The sequence below is a fragment of the Euphorbia lathyris genome, chromosome 5, assembly GCF_963576675.1.
Source record: "Euphorbia lathyris chromosome 5, ddEupLath1.1, whole genome shotgun sequence".
NCBI lineage: Eukaryota > Viridiplantae > Streptophyta > Magnoliopsida > Malpighiales > Euphorbiaceae > Euphorbia > Euphorbia lathyris.
The window spans coordinates 87,746,441-87,764,557 of NC_088914.1; the positions used below are offsets into that span (position 1 = coordinate 87,746,441).

Genomic DNA, 18,117 nt, shown 5'->3' on the forward strand with positions numbered 1-18,117 from the left:
GAAAAAACTGCATTAACCCCTTTCCATAAAAAGGAACAGACCTGAACTTTTTCTTTTTGCCCCGAAAATCCTATCATTCTTATATTTCCCGCACAGGAGCCGAACCCACACAGCAGACAGAGATTGCCACATATTCCAAAGGAGTTTCATTAACAACACTTTGTTATTATCCTTAGTCTGTCTAATCCTAAGGTCACCCATACCTTTAGTTTGGCAAACCTCCTTCCAAGGAACAAGATGAATTTTCCTTCCCTCCACCGAGTCCCCCCATAGGAAGCGCCGACTGATTTTATCTAAACCATTGAGAACTGGTTCAGGAAGACGACAAGCTTGCATAATATGATTGGGCGCCGCACAGTTCACTGACTGAATCAAAGTAAGACGACCCGCAAGAGAAAGTGATTTTGCCTTCCAATTAGCACTCTTGCAATTAATTTTGTCAAAAACATCCTTGAAAGACGCCTTAGATACTCTATCACTATGGAGAGGAATCCCCAGGTAGTTGTCCAAAGGTTTGGTAAGAGGAATGCCCGACAACTCACTCAGCCGTTTACAGACACCCTGATCCATATTATTAGAACACAACATCCGTGATTTTTGGATATTAAGTTTTTGTCCAGAGGCAGAGCAAAAGCAATTGAGGATATCCATAATCACCCCAATTTGCTCCTCACTTCCCTCGACAAACATCATCACATCATCCGCAAAAATGAATGCGTCATCGGGGGGCAAAACTTGTTAATGGAAATAGGATGAAAACTCCGAGTTACCACAACCTCTTGTATAAGGTGAGTCAACCTCTCCATAGCAATAACGAACAAGAAAGGGCTCATAGGGTCAACCTGACGAATACCCCGGGTAGGGGTAAATTCCTCGGACATATCCCCATTTATCATAACTTGAAACACTAGAGAAGTAATACAAACCTCAATTAACCTCCTCCAATTCTCTGGGATCCCAGCTCTCTCCAGAATCTCAAGAAGAAAACTTCAGTTAAGCCGATAATAGGCTTTCTCGAGATCAAGTTTTAAAGCCACAATGTCGTGTTTACCCTTTTTAACTTTCATCGAATGAACCATTTCCTGTGCAATAACGACGTTATCCATCATCTGTCTACCAGGCATAAAACTACCTTGATTCTGGCTGATAATATCTGGGAGAATACAACGGAGTCTATTAGCCACAATTTTGGTAACAACCTTATGGAGAACATTGCACAGACTAATCGACCTCATTTGTAAGAAAGAAGAAGGCTTCTCCACCTTAGGAATCAAAACCAGTAGAGTTTTATTAACAAGCCTAATATCCTCATAACCTTTAAAAAAAACCTCGACAAAACTGCAGATCTCATCCTTAACCGGTCCCCAATATTTATGATAAAAACCAGCCGGGAGCCCATCAATACCCGGAGCTTTGGTACTAAATAATCAATCGGGTGAAATATAGTTGTTTTTTTGAATGTTAACTAAAACTTATTAATATTGAGTAGATAAAATAATTTTTTATAATATTTATCTAAATATAAAATAAAAATAATTAATACTAAATAATATTTTACTTAATTTATAATATCATTATATATTTTTAAATAGTTAATAAGAATCATAGTTGAATTGATGGTGGAGTGGCAGGCATGATTATTTACAATCTAAAGGAGGTCTAGTGTTCAAATCCAATCTTTATGAAATTTACATTTTTTAAAGTAAAAGTGTCTGAAATTTGATCGGATCAAACCACTTATCAGGTATTGGGTCAAGCGGTTCACAGTTCAATTGGAAGGTTTTCACGTTTTAACTGTTTTTCGTGTTTTTCACTTTTTTCGCATTTTTTCGTTTTATCGATTTTCACGTTTTTTCTTCAATAATATATATCAAATATTTCAATAACTTGTGATAATAATTATAATCTGAAAATAAATAGAAAATTACACTTGAGAGGTAAACATGTCTTTTGAACAACAACATTAGCTATTCCATACAATCTCAAACCACATCCGGTCGGAAATTATGACCAATTCCAGTCGAACCTGATTGAACTGGCCGATCCGATAATAATCAAATCCAATCTTTATCAAATTTACATTTTTTTAAACTAAAAGTGTCTGAAATCTGATCGGATCAAACTGTTTATCAGGTATTGGGTCAAGCGGTTCACAGTTCAACTGGTCGGTTTAGACGGTTTTCACGTTTTAACCGTTTTTCATGTTTTTCATTTTTTTTTCGCATTTTTTCGTTTTATCGGTTTTCACGTTTTTTCTTCAATAATATATATCAAATATTTGAATAACGTATGATAATAATTAAAATCTGAAAATAAATAGAAAATTACACTTGAGAGGTAAACTTGTCTTTTGAACAACAACATTAGCTATTCTATACAATTTCAAACCACATCCGGTCGGAAATTATGACCGATTCCAATCGAACCTGATTGAACCGACCGATCCGGTTCGATTCTTAAAACCATGGTTATTAATAACAACATTAATTTGGAATAATTTTATAATTCGCAAATATTATCATACAGATTATTAAAAAAAACAATAATTATCCAATTTATGATAATAATTCGAAAATATTATCATACACATTAAGGTATCATTTGGTTCACGGAATAGGGGAGGAATAGAATGACTATTCCTAGAGAATTCCTATTCCACCATTTGGTTCAATTTTTTCTATGGAATAGTATTCCATGAAATTTGTATTCCATAATTGGTGAAATGGGGATTCCTAAATTAAACCTAGGAATAGTATTCCATAATTGATAATTTGTTCCACATTTCATGCAAAAAAGGGTAAAAACGGAAAAATGGAAAAAATTGGAAAACTTGAATAACGATAAAAATGAGAAACTATGAAAAATTAGAAAACATGAAAAACGTAAAAAAAAGTGCAAACGGTTAAAACATGTAAACGATAAAAATGTGAAACGTGAAAAAGGTAAAAATTTAGAAAAGTGAAACATGAAAAACATGAATAGCTACAAGTTTTTCACGTTTGTACTATTAATTGATTTTTTTTTTCGTTTTTCATGTTTTAACCTTTTTCGTGTTTTTCACTTTTTTCGCATTTTTTCGTTTTATCGGTTTTCACGTTTTTTCTTCAATAATATATATCAAATATTTGAATAATTTATGATAATAATTAAAATATGAAAATAAATAGAAAATTACACTTGAGAGGTAAACCTGTCTTTTGAACAACAACATTAACTATTCCATACAATCTCATTCCATCAACTAAACATAGAAATATTTATTTCTAAAGAATAGCTATTCTATTCTCTCCTATTCTATTCCTTGGAAAAACCTATATTCTATTAAATTCCATTCCGTGAACCAAACGGGTTCGATTGGCTCATGAAATAGGGAGGGAATATAATAGCTATTTTTGAGGAATTTCTGTTCCAACATTTGGTTCCGCTTTTTTATACGGAATAACTATTCTATGGAATGTGTATTCAATAAGTAAAGGAATAAGGATGTTTTGAATCAACCTATGAATAACTATTACTCATCAATATCATCTTTCATTTCCACAACTACCATTTACCCAATTTCTTAAATCCTGTAAATTTTGGTAAACCATAATTTATATCCTAAAAATGTGAAACATGGAAAAAGAGGGGAAAATGTAAAAAAAAAATGCAAAAATACGGAAAAAACTTGAATAAAGCGAAAATGTCGCAAAACACAAAAACACAAAAGAACATAAAAACGTGAATAACACGAAAAAGCGACAAAACAAGAAAAATACAAAACCCCCCAAAAAAGCATGAAAACATCAACAATACTTGAATAACACGAAAGAGTGACAAATGCGAAACATACAAAAACATGAAAAAAATACAAAAACGCGAAAAATAGAAAAAAAGAAAAAAACACAATCGTGAAAATGTGAAAACCGTGAAAACACGAAAAAATTTCAAAAACATCAAAAAATAAAAAAACGTGACAAAATGCAAAAAAAAAAACAAGAGAACATGAAGAACACAAAAAAAACGTGAATAACACGAAAAGTTATAAAATGCAAAAAATACAAAAACTTGAAAAATTCGAAAATGCGGAAACACGAAAAACGAAAAACACAAAAACACGAAAAAAGTATGACAAAATACGAAAAATACAAAAACGGGAAAAACATGAAAACACAAAAACGTAAAAAAAACGCGCTAAACATGAAAATGCGAAAAACGAAAAAAACACGGAAACGGGAGAAAACGCAAAAAAAAGAAATAAAAACATGAAAAAAACGTGAATAACACGAAAAAGTAATAAAATACGAAAAATACAAAAACGTGAAAAAATAGGAAAATGTGAAAACGCGAAAAAACGGAAAAAAATGAAAAGCAAAAAAACGTGGAAAACACGAAAAGACAGAAAAAATGAAAAGCACAAAAACATGAAAACAGCGAAAACGTGGAAAAAGAGGGGAAAATGCAAAAATATGAAAAGACGAAAAAACTTGAATAAAGCAAAAATGTCACAAAACACAAAAATACGAAAGAACACAAAAACGCGAATAACATGAAAAAGTGACCAAACAAGAGAAATACAAAACCCCAAAAAAACATGAAATTATCAACAATACGTGAATAACACGAAAGAGTGACAAATGTCAAAAATACAAAAACATGAAAAAAAAAATACAAAAACGCGAAAAATAGAAGAAAAAAAACACAAAAACGTGAAAATGTGAAAACACGAAAAAATTCAGTGAAAAAATACGAAAACGCAAAAATACAAAAACATTACAAAAAGTGAAAAACATGAAAATGCAAAAACACGAGAACATGAAGAACACAAAAAAACGTGAATAACACGAAAAGTTATAAAATGCGAAAAATACAAAAACTTGAAAAATGCGGAAATACGAAAAAGAAAAACACAAAAACTCGAAAACACGAAAAAATTGTAACAAAATATGAAAAATACCAAAACGTGAAAAACATCAAAATACAAAAACGCGCTAAACATGAAAATACGAAAAACGAAAAAAAACACGGAAACGTGAGAAAACGCAAAAAAGAAACAAAAACATAAAAAACATTAATATCACGAAAATGTGATAAAATACGAAAAATACAAAAACGTGAAAAAATAGGAAAATGTGAAATTGCGAAAATGCGAAAGAACGGAAAAAAAATGAAAAGCACAAAAATGTGGAAACGCGAGAAGACGGAAAAATGAAAAGCACAAAAACGTGAAAACAACGAAAACATGGAAAAACGGAACACAAAAAAAAATGAAAACGTGAATAATACGAAAACGTGACAAAACACGAAAAATACGAAAATGTGAACCAACACGACAAACAAGAGAATGTAAAAAATGTGAAAGCCAAAAAACACAAAAACGTGAAAATTGTCAAAGACACATTTTTTCACGTTTTTGTGTTTTTAACATTATTTTTTTTCATATTTTGTGTTTTTCACGTTTTCGTGTTCGTAACCTTTCCTTACATTTTCGTGTGTTCTCATTTTTTTCACTTTTTGTGTTTTCACGTTTTTGTGTTTTTAACAGCTTTCACGTTTTTGTGTTTTTTCACGTTTTCGTGTTTTCCATATTTTTTCAAGTTTTCGTGTTTGTAACTTTTTCATGAAAATATTTTCATGTTTTCCATATTTTGTCGCGTTTTCGTGTTTTTTTCATTTTCGCGTTTTCACGAGTTCTTTCTACAATTTTTTCCTATTTTTGCGTTTTTATTGTTTTCGTGTTTATCAAAAAAATTTACTATTTTTCGCCTTTTCAAAGTTTTCCACGTCTCTACTTTTTCTTTTGTGTTTTATCGTTTTACACATTTTTTTTTTGTTTTTTTGCCTGTCCATGTTTTGCGTGTTTTTTTGTTAACCCGTTTACATGTCTTTCGTATTTTCACCATTTTCAACTTTTATTTCGTTTTTCTTTTTTGTTTTTTTGAAATAGCTATTCTATTATATCTTATTCTATTTCTAAGAAATAACTATTCTATTTTATTACATTCCGTGAACCAAAACTATTTTATTACATTCCGTGAACCAAAACGACACCTAATTTTATAATCATGCTATTAAAATTAAGAGAAACTACCTTGAAAAGCTTGGCCTTCTTCTAGGCAAAACAACATCTACCCTAAAGTACTTATTCCCTTTATATTTAACTAAAAATAGCTATAACGTGAGAGTAAAAAATATGTGAATTTTAAGGAATTTAATGTTTCCTAATTAGACAATTGAATAGATTTTCGTAAAACTTTGGAATTATGAGAAACTACGTGTATTCAATTAGAATTTTATTTCCTATCTACTGTATTACTTATGAATCCTTTTTCCTGTAGTCTGATGACGAGAAACTACCTCTTTTTAAAAATAAAAATAAAAATAAAAAGATTAAGGTGAAAAAATATTTTTAACATTTTAGATCAGGAACAATTTTAATTTTAATGTTTAAAATGATGCAATTTTATCCCAACCTTTGTAGCTAAGAACAATTTTATCCATAACGTTGATAATTTAAGTTAATTTTACCCCTATTATAAAACACAAATATTTTTATTCCTTATTCAGTACCAATTGCATATCAATTCGTTCTAAATAAAAAAAGGATTTCATATTTTTTATAATTTAATAATAGAATTTGATATTAATATTCATAAATTCGGTGAATTTGTGATTAATATTTGTGTTTTGTAATAGGGGTAAAATTGACCCAAATTATCAACGTTAGGGGGTAAAATTACTCTTAGCTACCAACGTTAGAGGTAAAATTGCACCATTTTAGATGTTAGAGGTAAAATTGCTCAGGACTCAAAACGTTAAGGATATTTTTGCACCTTAGCCCTTATTTTTGTAGTATAGGATTTGGGATAAGGTGCAAAAATACCCTAACGTTTATAGCTAGGAACAATTTTACCCCTAACGTCTAAAATGGTGCAAGTTTATCCCTAACGTTTACAACCAAAAGCAATTTTACCATTAATGTTGGCAAGTTATGTCAATTTCTGTTATTCTTGTAAAACACGAATATTTTGTTCCTTATTCTGCACCAATTGCATATATGTTCGTTTAAAAAAAAATTCTTATTTTTTATAATTTAATAATAGAATTGGAGGTTAGTATTTATTAATTCGGCGAAATATTTTGATTTTTTTTTTGTCAAACTCGTAAAATAGATATTATATTTTTTAATTTTTTTTACATCTTATCATATGTTTATGATCTGTCACATAAAATAACTCACGAAAAAAACAATTTGATGAATTATTTATAAAATTGATCAAACTTAACGTTAGGAATAAAATTGTTTTCATGTCAAAATTACTCTTGAGTGTAAACGTGATGCCTGTTCTTTTTTTTCAGCACCTTACCTCGTAGTATTTTTATACTTTCTGGAAAAATACAGAGCAAGATGGCATTAAGTAATTGTTCAAATGGAACAAGGGTGTAATTGACATTTGGGAATGTCGTAATTCTCTTCCATTTTCTTCGACTATCTCAAACGAGTTAACCAGATCTCATTAGCTACCTCTTCCTCTTCCTCTTCCTCTTCCTCATCCAAGCTGGAGCTGAAGCTCAAGCTCATCCTCTTTCTCATTTTTCTCACAGTTTGAAATGCTTCAAGGCCAGAATAGTCGCATTAGTTCAATGTCGACAACAATAACTTTGATAGCCTCCTAAACCCCATGGCGTTACAGATCGAGAGATTCAACAGTTCAAGGTTACTGTTTCATTTTTGTTTTCATTTTTCATTTTTGCTATACTTTTTTTGAATTGTTTCATCTTCATGGATATTAAATTTCTTGTTGATGTGTACAGAATGAATTGGGACATGTGTCAGAGCAGCTCTCAGATCTGGTATGTGTTTTCTATTTTTATCTTTGCTAGACGTATTTCTGTTTGATCTTCTACTTTCCTCATAGTTTCAGTTAGAATCTATATATACTCGATTTAGTTGGGATTGAATATTGCAATTCATGGTAGCTTCTTTTAATCAATTTTTGAATTCATTGCCCTGCTGAACATACCAATCACACTCCAATTAACGAATCTCTTTTATTGTTTGATAACGACATGGTTTGTAGCTGGATAGAACTAGTAAGCTGCTTGTTAAAGTAGTAATATATGCGTCTCTATTGCATGGAAATTTTGTATGTGGAACTAGTAAGCTGTATGTAGTGACTGGTGACAGCAATAATATGAGGTTTGATGTAATGCTAAGTACTCAAATCCAGACATGGATATGAATGAAACGTTGGGGAATTTCATTAGAGTCCCAAGGCTACTCCAAGTTATTTAAAAAGGCTCATCTTGTGACATACTGATCGACTTCTACTATGTCTCAAAGAACTTGTTTTGATATCGTTCATTTCTATTCTTGTTTTTATTGTTCCAAAGAAAAGAAACATACATTGGGTTCATAGTGCTTTCCAATACATGTATATGTACCATCACTAATGTGTGCTGTTCCATGTATTTTATTGTATTTGGTCAAATTCATCAAAATTTGTTGTTGATAATCTTTGCCGTGTGCATCAGATATACACGTCTCATCAAGCACATTGTCCTCCAACAATGCATAATCTTCTGGTACTGCAAATACTTAGATTGACCGTTTGAGAAGTGCCCTAATACATCCCTAGCCCTCAAACTTGTCTAAAAAAGTATAATAACCCTCTAATTTTGAAAACGACTGATTATCCCCTTGAAGTTGCTTTGAAGTGACACGAGTAACTCCCCTAAGTCCTACGTAGCTGAGCAAGCAGAGATTTGGACAAATTGAAGTGCACATACTTTAAGCAAGTTCATGGGGATAGTAGTTCACTTTAAACAAGTTTAAGGAGATAATCAGCTGTTTCAAATTGATGCTGGAGATGTGATTTCTAATTGTTCCAGTGTTTGTCATGTTGCATTATTCATGTCTTTAATTTAGGCAAGTTCTACCCTGAATATGGAAAAAAAGCATTCCGCTCCCCTGATCGTTAAATGTGCTGCCTCCACTGAACTTGTTGAAATATTGTTGTGTATTTTTATTTTTTAGGCTGGTGCACTTGATAAGCTAGAGGCATTTACAAGCTTCAATGGACGAGACTTCTATGGACTTCCAAGAAACGAATCAAAGATCAAACTAACCAAGACTCCCTAGACGGTGCCTGAGTCTTTCTCATTCTCATTTGGAGATATTATTCAATGTCTGCTGGACAAACACTTCACTGGCAACCATCCTTTTCCTCCTAATTTGAACTATTTCAACTGGTAAAGCACTCTGAATAATAGCGCTACTAATATTATGATTCTTAAACTTCATTTCTTGATATAAAATTCTGTGAATTTTACATTTTATAACATTAAAGTTCAAATATAAAAAAAAAAATCCGTTAATTTTTTAATGAATCTTATTTCAACTGGGAAACTTATTTATGGACTTCTTGGTTCGTCCTTTTTTGGGTTCAAGGATCTTGATTTCCGGTTTTGAGGAGGGAAGATCACCTAATCAAACTTTACAAAAGCTTTGGAGGTTTTTGTCAGATCTAGAATTCTGACCAGAGAATAATCAGAAATGAGGTAGAAGAATGAGATAAGAAGGAGAGAGAATAGAGAGAAAGAATAGAATTAGAAAGAGAGTGATTTCATTAATCATTTGCATGAGTAGTCAGTACAGAAATATTCTCTTTATATAGAGAATAAGACAAAAGAATTGGTTACACAGCTGTACTATAAGAGTACCATAAGACAGCTGGCTAATAACAATTCCTAACAGACTATATAACTCTCAGAGCTATTTAGGGAATTCAAAAACAGAAGCAACAAAATACAAATAAGATATTAATTAACTGATGCAATTCGACCACTAACATAATTGGTAAATAGCTGAACTAGTCCTTCTTCTTTCTTCGGACATATGTGACAATACCCCCTCCATGAGCACATTCTTGTCCCCAAGAATGCATGAATTCTGGAAATTGAGCCTTAAGCATAGTTTCAGATTCCCAGGTGGCATCAATACTGGGCATGCCAACCCATTGCACCAATAACTGAGGAACAGATTCACCATCTATATAAGCATGCCTGGAATTCAATATCTTGGCAGGTTCGATGTAGAACTCATCATCCTTGATGGGTGGTAAAGTAGTGATAGGGGAGGCGGAAGAGTTCACCTTTCGCTTAAGTAGGGAAACATGGAACACATTATGAATCCGACAAGTCAGGGGTAATTGCAACTTATAAGCAACCTTACCAACCTTCTCGATTATCTGAAAGGGCCCATAGTATTTAGCAGAGAACTTCATAGAGCTGCGAAGGGCTAGAGAAGTCTGCCTATAAGGCTGGAGTTTCAAGAATACCCAGTCACCTTTATTGAACTCCCTGTCAGTGCGTTTGAGGTCTGCATTTTGCTTCATTCTGTTCTGAGCAGTAGAGAGGCAATCCTGCAGATAAGAAGTTAACTTGGCACGCTCCTGGAGGAAGGAATCAACAGCTGCAACCGTAGTGGAGTGCTGGGGAAGAATTGGCAACTTAGGAACAGTGCCATACAATGCTTGGAAGGGACTCATCTTGATGGCACTATGATAGGAGGAGTTGTACCAATATTCTGCAAGGCTGAGCCAAGAACTCCATTTCTTAGGGTACAAAAAACACATGCTACGGAGATAGTTCTCTAGGCATTGATTCAACCGTTCAGATTGACCATCTGATTGAGGGTGGTAAGCACTTGTAAAATGCAGCTGAGTGCCCAATAGCTTCATTAGCTCTTTCCAGAAAATCCCAGTAAATATCCTATCCCTATCAGAAACAATAGTTTTAGGCATGCCATGTAGGCGAAAAATGTTGTCAAGGAAAACTTTGGCAACTGTGGTAGCAGTAAAGGGGTGTGATAAGGCAATGAAATGCCCACCCTTAGAGAATCTATCCACCACTACCAATATGGTGTCAAACCCTTTAGAAGTAGGCAACTTCTCAATGAAATCCATGGCTATATCTTGCCAAGCTCCTTCTGGAATGGGCAAAGGTTGTAGCAGACCAGGGTAAGCAGAATGGTCAGCTTTGCATCTCTGACAAGTGTCACAGGAATTCACCCAACTAGTAACTGACTGAATAAGTTGGGGCCAATGAAAGTGAAGTTGCAATCTGGTGAGTGTGCCCTTGATGCCCGAATGACCTCCAATTGGGGAGTTGTGACAAGCTTCAATAATTTGCTGCCTTAGATTGGTATTAGCGCCCACATAGAGTCTCCCTTTATACCTTAAAAGACCATTAGAATAGGAATAAGGTAATTGTGTGTTAGGTTTGACTAAGAGCTACTGTATGAGGGTTTGGGCGGTAGTGTCTCCCACATAAGAGTGTTGTATGTCCTGCATCCAGGATGGAATAGCCATTGACAAGGCATAAATTTGACTAGAAGGCTTAGGGACCTCTTCTTGTTGTCTGGAGAGGGCATCTGCAACCTTATTATCCACCCCCTTCTTATATTGAATAGTGTAGTCTAAGCCCAACAGCTTGGAGACACCCTTATGCTGCAAGTATGTATGCAGTTTTTGTTCCAGAAGGTGCTTAATACTTTCTTGGTCTGTCTTGATGATGAAAGTGCTGTTCTCCAAATAATGGCGCCAGTTAGTACAAGCTTGTAATATAGCCAGGAGTTCCCTCTCATAGGCTGACAACCTTTGGTTTCTAGGACTAAGAGCCTTTGACATGTAACAAATGGGTCTGCCCTGCTGCATCAGCACTGCTCCCACTCCAACTCCACTTGCATCACACTCCAATACAAAAGGTTGATGGAAATCAGGGAGGGCCAAGACCGGAGCTGTGGTCATGATGGTTTTGAGCTGGAGAAAAGCATCTGTAGCCTTATCACTCCAACAAAATTGATCCTTCTTAAGAAGATCAGTTAAGGGTCTGCTTATTTCACCATACCCTTTAATAAACCTTCTGTAGTACCCAGTCAAACCCAAGAAGCCTCTTAGCCCTTTGAGAGAAGTTGGTGTTGGCCAATTAGACATGGCAGTGACCTTTACAGGATCAGTAGAAACGCCTGCTGCAGAGATAATATGACCCAGATAGGCTATGTGGGAAACACCAAAGTCACATTTGGAGGCTTTAGCAAATAACTGGTGTTGCACAAGTAGTTGAAATACCATTTGCAAATGCTTGAAATGCTCATGCTCTGTAGGACTATAGATTAAAATGTCATCAAAGAAAACCAAAACAAACTTCCTTAGATGGGGTGCAAATATAGTATTCATCAAGGACTGAAAAGTAGCTGGGGCATTTGTTAAACCAAAAGGCATAACCTTGAATTCATAGTGCCCTGAATGAGTTCTAAAGGCAGTCTTGTGTACATCAGCAGGGTTCATTTTAATTTGATGGTATCCTGCTCTAAGGTCTATTTTAGAAAATACCTTAGCCCCATGTAACTCATCAATCAACTCTTGGATGATGGGAATAGGAAACTTATCTTTAATGGTAGCCTTATTCAGCTCCCTGTAATCAACACAGAACCGCCAGGTTCCTTCCTTCTTTTTTACTAATAACACAGGGGATGCATAAGGACTCTGGCTTGGCTGGATAATCCCACTCTCTAACATTTCAGCAACTAGTCTCTCTATTTCATTTTTTTGGTAATGAGAGTACCGGTATGGTCTCACATTGACTGGATCCGTGGCAGTTTTGAGTGGTATTGAATGGTCATGTGTTCTGTGTGGTGGTAATGTAGTGGGAGGTTGAAATAGAGATTGATATTGCTGAATTAGGGGTTGTAGTGTAGGAGGTACCTGAGGAAGAGTCTCTTTGTTGGATGTCACTGGTTGGACTGGAGTGATAGACATTAGGAACAGCCTTGATGATACACCTTTCCAACCTCTCTGGACCATCAGGTTGACTGCCTTCAATGACATTGCCTTTAACTTGATCTCCTCAGTAATGCCCCGTAAGGCAATCTCTTTCTTATCTTTATGAATCAACAATTTGTGTTGCTCAAAATCAAATGTTACTGGGGTGTGTTGCTTCATCCAATCTGATCCCAGTATCATGTCATAGTCTTTGAGCTCTAGTGTCCTTAGTGGGAAGGAAAATTTGGTACCCTGCATTGTCCAAGAGCAATCTTCACATCTGGTATTTACTAGAAGTTGCCTTCCATCTGCTACCGTTACTGCAACAGGTGGAATTTGCACCAATGGTAGCCTTTCTGCAGTGGCCAACTTTTGATCCACGAAACTGTGTGTACTGCCACTGTCGATGAGGATCATAATGAGCTTCTTGTTAATAGCTCCCTTTAGTCTGAAGGTGTTGTCTGTCACTCCACCATCTAGAGCGTGAATTGATAGTGTAGCATGCTCAAGAGGCTCCTCCTCTTCAACCTGAGTTCGTTCTTCCTCATCAGCTAACCCTTCCTCCCCATGGTCAATCTCTTCCAAGTTCATAGCATTGAGCTTCTTTGTAGTGCACTGATGTCCAGGAAAGTATTTTTCCCCACAACGCCAACAAGCTCCAGGAACATTTCTATAAGGGGTGTTGGTGAGAAGTTTTTGGGTGCCTGGTTTGGGTGTAGAGGTTAGAGAAGGACTTTGATGACTGGTTTGGTGGTTAGGTGGTTTGTAAACTGAGATGGGAGTAGGTTGGTAAACCCTAGGGTTTTGATTTGATCTGTAACTGGTTTTGGATTTTAATGACTCTATTACTTCTTTCAAGTGAGTTTCCTGGTACTTAGCTTGTTTGATGGCTGTGTAAATGTTCTCAGGTTCACGAGAACGTACAGCAGTTCTCAGCTCAGGTTTGAGCCCTGAAATGAAACTGGAAACATAAAAGCTTTCCTTGTTAGCAGGATGAATCTTCTCCATCTTAAGTTTTATCTCCTCAAACTGTTCTTGGTATTCAAGGACTGTGCCAGACTGTGTAAGCTTGGACATCTGCTCCACAACATCAGTGGTCTCTGTTTCCTGAAATCGTTTGCTTATTTCCTCCACAAAGATTTCCCAGTTAATGACAGACTGACCCTTGACCCAATTTTTGAACCATTTCTCTGCCTTGCCCTGCAAGTACAGATCTACCAGGTCCAGCTTCCTAGCTTCTGCAACTTCAAAGATCTGGAAGTATTTCTCACATTTGCTCAGCCAGTTCTCCACCTCAGTCCCATCAAAGTAAGGAAGAGAGCATTTGGGTAATAGTTTGGTGAAATAAGGATTTGGGTTAGAAGATTCCGGGTTGGTATTCAGTGGGTAGTTGCCTAGGATTCCCTTTTCATGATTGAGAAGGATAAATGAAGAGTTTCCATTGTTCTGTTGAGAACTGGACTGGGGGGTTTTGTGAGGTTGGGTATAGGACTGGTTGGATTGTATCATTTGGGAAAGAGTTGAGATAGATTTTACCACCTCCTCAATGGAGTTCTGCGCCTTGGTTTGCTCTCGTTGAATGGAATCCAAGCGCAGATTCTGAGCTACTTGAACGTCATTGAACTGAGATTTAATTGCTTGCAAGTTGGTGATGGTGAGCTCCTCTTGCTCCTTCAACCTTGCATTCAAGGACTGTATCTGTTGTTCTACAGCTTCCATAGCCAAGGCTTGCTTAGCTGCTCTAGTTTGTATTTCAGCACCAACCATAAAAGTTGATGGAAAGGCTGAGAATCAGAGTCTCTGATACCAATGTCAGATCTAGAATTCTGACCAGAGAATAATCAGAAATGAGGTAGAAGAATGAGATAAGAAGGAGAGAGAATAGAGAGAAAGAATAGAATTAGAAAGAGAGTGATTTCATTAATCATTTGCATGAGTAGTCAGTACAGAAATATTCTCTTTATATAGAGAATAAGACAAAAGAATTGGTTACACAGCTGTACTATAAGAGTACCATAAGACAGCTGGCTAATAACAATTCCTAACAGACTATATAACTCTCAGAGCTATTTAGGGAATTCAAAAACAGAAGCAACAAAATACAAATAAGATATTAATTAACTGATGCAATTCGACCACTAACATAATTGGTAAATAGCTGAACTAGTCCTTCTTCTTTCTTCGGACATATGTGACAGTTTTCCATCGAATTCAGCAGAAAATTTGGATGATCTTCCCTAATAATTGGAATCTGAATATTCAATTCAACAACTCAAAAAAAAAAAAAAAAAAAAATATTGTAAAGATTCTTGAAAATTATTTACAAAGTTTTTTTATTAAAAAATGGAATTAAATCCTTAAAGAAATTTGCAACTATATTGGAGGGGCCATCTCAACAGTTCGAGTGGATTTCCACCGCGTTAGAGCCACGTTACTGAACTAAAATATCCTTGACAACTAAGGTTATTTATTAACCGTTTAGTATTTCCAAGGTCCGTTTTAGCAGCTCTAACACAGGCCGAACTGATGGAGTTAGCCCCAAATTTAAATCAGAAAACAACAAATAGGTGTTTATTTATAATACCTAAATTGGACCCTATGTGAGCCTTTAACCGATGTGGGATACACATACACTGCAGAATTTCACGATGAAGTTAAATTGCGATGTGGGATTCTTGGTGTGAAATTCTACCGATGTGGGATGCCTTCTTTTTGTTGTTATATAGGCGTGAAACATTGTCTCCAGCCAGCCAGCCTTAAGTTGCTCTACTTGGTCTCTCCTTCAGAATTAAAACTTACGATGAAGCAAAATGTTATGAGTTAGATTCAGTACACCTTAATATATACATAACAATATAGGCCAATAAGGGTATCCGTTATCCCCTTTTCATTATAGGATTATGTCTGTGTTTGTGCTTATGGGTTGTGCTTGATGAATGTAGGTTTCAAGCGATATTTGATAGGCAGACTGCTACTAGAGAAGGCCTATAGCAGATCCTTCAATTCGCTGCAAAACAGTCTCTGTCGGTGTCAAGTGAGTTCTTCTCTTCTAATGAAGTTGTAATTCTAATTTGATGTAAAGCCGGTATATAGTTTATGATCTGTGGAATTTTTAATTGGGTTTGTCCTATAGGACAAAGCTGGACATTAGAGAATTAACGATTCAGTTCAGATGTGTTAGGTTCATTCCTTTCGTGAAGAATGGTTTATCACTTTAAGTTCCCTGTCCATTTTCATTTATTGGCTATGTGTTTGTAAAAATACCTATGAAGGTGTTGCCTATGTCCATGGGTTTGGAAGAAAGCCTATGTCCATGGGTTTGGAAGAAAGCCTTACTTTTGCTTGAAGGCTGTTGTAGAGATTGAACTATTTTGAAGGGACCAGCTCCAGCTCGAGAGTGTATTTCAACCGAGTGATAGCCACATACCAACCTAAATCCTTGGTTGCCCAAGGATTTAGTCCTTGGTTGCTGAGGTTATAAGTTAACCGTATAGCATTTTTCCAAGGAGGCCAAGCTGGAGCAATCCCTATACTCATTTACAAGGAGTTAGTTGTTAATTTATACTACATAAATTAACAATATGTTTATCTACCACCAATGTGGGATCATAACTTGATGCAATATTGTTATGTATTTTTAGGCTGATGCACTTGATAAGCTAGAGGAATTTACAAGCTTCAACGGACCAGACTTCTATGGACTTCCAAGAAACGAATCAAAGGTCAAACTAACCAAAACCCCTTGGAAGGTGCCCGAGTCGTTCTCATTTGGAGATATTATCCCAATGTCTGCTGGACAAACACTTCACTGGCAACCATCGTTCTCCTCCTAATTTGAACCATTTCAACGGGTAATTTATGTTTATGGACCCTTAATTCTAGCATTATTGACGTTATGATTCTTAAACTTCATTAATCCAACATTAAAGTCCAAATAAACAAAAATCCCATTTCAAATGGGAAACTTATTTATGGAATCTTTTGGATCCCTTTATGTGGATGTTTATTCAGGAGATGGGATTCCTAGTTTTGATCCCAAAAATAAAATGGGTAAAATTTAATCCTCATTCCTGTTTACTGATCCTTTTAGTTCGCCAAATTTTTGTCTCGTTAATTAAATAGTTATTATATATTATGAATTGGATTTGTGGATTTGTTGCATTTTCTAGATGCAAATCTCTTCATATTTTCCGATTTGCTGCATAAGAGATTAAATCCCATCAGTTGAAATTCATATTATAATATGTTTTATATTATCCCACATCGGTAAAGGGAGAGCCAGATCCTTTACTTAATGTCTATATAAAGGAGCATAATTGCCTTATTTATTATTTTAGGGACTGGCTCCTTCTCGGCCTGTGTATAAGCTACTGATTTAGTCCTTGAAAATGCTAAATGGTTCAATAGGCAACCTTAGCAATCAAGGATTTTGCTCAGTAATGTGGCTTTTACGCGGTGGAAATCCACTCGAGCTTGTGAGCTGGTCCCGCCAAAATAGTTAAATTTTAATAAATTATCAACTGTTATTTTATATTATAAATCTTTACAAAAATAATTAAGGATAACCTCACCTTTTAATTATTAAGTTTGATTTAATTCCAAATAACTTTAAGTAAGTAAGCAATCATGTTTCGATGTGGGAGTGGGATTCCGTAGTCTGGGATATTTGTGGCCATGAGATTGGCTGACAACCCTTCCATGTTGGATAATACTCAATTCCAACCACTTTCTGAACTTTCAAAGTTTTTTTATTTTGACATTTGGTGAGCTTTCAACCGATAGACAATATGGGAAACAAATAGGCGTTTATATGCGAGTCTTCAACCGATGTGTGACGCCTACCGCAATTCATGATGAAATTAAATTGCAATGTGGGATTCTTGGTTTGAAATTCTAATTAGATTTCAAAGGAAGGGTAGAGCTAAAAAAAAAAAAGAATTTTAAGGATGAGATTTTCGCCAAATATCAAATTAGGAGTGGAAAGCATTGAAATTTTGATTGAAGATTCAATTTTAGAGAAGGAACTAAATTTAACTATTAACTATTATGAGATAATGTACATAATTCCCTATTCGTAGGCGAGAACCATTTTATCCGTAAAAATTGGTATAAATTTATGTATAAAGTTGGTAAGTTGTACCAATTTCATATATGATTAATGAAATTGTCTCCTCAGTCATTAATCATATTATCCCGCTGCATATTGTGTTCTATTATTACTGTGATTGTTAAAACCGGACTGGTAAAAAAACTGGAAAACACAGAGAGTTAAGGGTTAGAGGATGAATCAGAGGTTCAACCGGTGTTAAAAAAT

The 18,117-nt window shown here is 35.1% G+C and overlaps 2 long non-coding RNA genes across 7 annotated transcripts in view; both read left to right on the plus strand.

The window, feature by feature from the left end:
* LOC136230054 (uncharacterized) overlaps nucleotides 1-1,509 on the plus strand; it is a 9,638-nt gene extending 8,129 nt beyond the window's left edge. The window contains exon 7 of one of the 3 annotated variants that reach the window (XR_010689252.1): nucleotides 1-1,509. This exon is cut by the window's left edge and continues 1,387 nt beyond it. This is a non-coding gene — a long non-coding RNA (uncharacterized lncRNA). The other 2 variants (XR_010689251.1, XR_010689249.1) reach the window with 2 other exon arrangements.
* A 5,972-nt stretch (nucleotides 1,510-7,481) lies between these two features.
* On the plus strand, nucleotides 7,482-16,771 carry LOC136230576 (uncharacterized). 4 transcript variants are annotated; one of them, XR_010689459.1, is made up of 6 exons: nucleotides 7,482-7,696; nucleotides 7,795-7,833; nucleotides 9,017-9,231; nucleotides 15,443-15,672; nucleotides 15,746-15,837; nucleotides 16,445-16,771. It is a non-coding gene; the product is annotated as an uncharacterized lncRNA (long non-coding RNA). The 4 variants fall into 4 exon arrangements; XR_010689460.1 differs by having other exon boundaries at nucleotides 15,443-15,622; XR_010689457.1 differs by having other exon boundaries at nucleotides 15,443-15,837.
* Nucleotides 16,772-18,117: the final 1,346 nt, after the last annotated feature.